General features: G+C 46.3%; 1 long non-coding RNA gene across 15 annotated transcripts in view; it reads left to right on the forward strand.

Moving 5' to 3' along the window:
* Positions 1 to 1,539, forward strand: part of LOC106871257 (uncharacterized) — a 413,124-nt gene that overhangs the window by 295,258 nt on the left and 116,327 nt on the right. The window lies entirely within an intron of this gene.

Below are 1,539 nucleotides of genomic sequence, written 5' to 3' on the forward strand. Positions count from 1 at the left end.
ACATATATACATACATACATACATACATACATACATACATACATGCATACATACATACATGCATACATACATACATACATACATACATGCATACATACATACATACATATATACATACATACATGCATACATGCATACATACATACATACATACATACATACATACATACATACATACGTACACACATACATACGTACGTGTGTGTGTTTGTGTGTGTGGATGAGGGCGCGCGTTTCGTAATTATAGCTTGTCCGTCGGTGTCGACGATGACCAAGGACATCAAATTGGAGAAAACGGGCTACGGTGTGTCTGGTTGAGGCCGACAAATCCCATGCGTGGTCTGCTGGGACTGAAGACAAGGAGTTGGCTCTGGACTTGCGCAGTTCGCTTATTGTTTGTGCTCCTGCAATCCTGTTCTGTTCATTGGAGGTCGCACCTCTATTAGTGCAGCTTCTCCAGGCACAGGCGGTCCTGCACTTGCGTTTCCCAGGTGTCGGAGTTGATCTCAAAGCGCTTAAGTGAGGCTTTGCCTGTATCCCTGAAGCACTTTTTCCAGTTTGCATCTACTTGCCTTCGCCAGTTTGTTTTGAAATAGTTCTTGGGGAGTTGTGTGTCAGGTATTCAAACAAGTACTTTGTAAATGCTTGGAAGATCAGCGCGAGAGACGACTTCTATGTCTGGGACCTTGTCTTGCCAGGTGATTTTCAGTACCTTTGTCAGGCAATTCATGTGGAAGCGGTTTAGCTTTTTGCCATGGCATCCGTAAACTGTTCGAGTCTCGCAGGCGTACAGTAGCGTAGGCAATAGAACTGCTTTGTACGTTTAACTTGGTGGCCAGTCTAATGTATCTCATCCCCCACAGTGATCCACGTAGCCGCATGAATGCTGAGCTTCCCTTGACGATGCGTGTGTCGTGTCGACTTCATTTCCAATGTTCAGATTTGGAGACTTTACTGTCGGGGTACGTGAACTTATCAACAACCTTCAGGATTTCCCCTTCAGCAGTGGTAGCTGGTTCCACATACGGTTTTTGAGAGTAGGTTGGTGCATGACGTCTGTATTCTGAGTATTGACTGAGAGGCCAAAGTTGTTGCAGGCAATATGAAAGAAGTTCATGCTCTGCTGCATCTGGCGTTGAATGTGCAGTCATCTGCGAACTGGAAGTCGTGCACTGTTTGTCTAGGCCTATAGCCTCGTCCCCGTTTGTCTAGGCCTATAGCCTCTGCAGGTTGAAAAGTCTGTCATCAGTCCTATATCTGATCTTGGTGCTGGTTTTTTCGTCGTTGCAGGCGGCATCCGACTGCATACCTGAGAACATCATGCTGAACAGTGTAGGTGCGTGTACACAGCCTTGCTTGACTCTGTTAGTGACTGAGAATGCGTCGAAGAAACTCTACTGTCCCAGTATTCGAGCGAGCATGCCATCGTGGAACTATCGCACCATGCTGATGAATTTCTCCAGGCAGCCGAACTTATCAGCAATCTTTCAAAGCCCCTCCCGACTGACGGTGTCAAAGACCTTGGTTAGGACTACAAAC

The sequence above is a fragment of the Octopus bimaculoides genome, chromosome 20 (assembly GCF_001194135.2).
Source record: "Octopus bimaculoides isolate UCB-OBI-ISO-001 chromosome 20, ASM119413v2, whole genome shotgun sequence".
In the NCBI taxonomy this organism is placed as follows: Eukaryota; Metazoa; Mollusca; class Cephalopoda; order Octopoda; family Octopodidae; genus Octopus; species Octopus bimaculoides.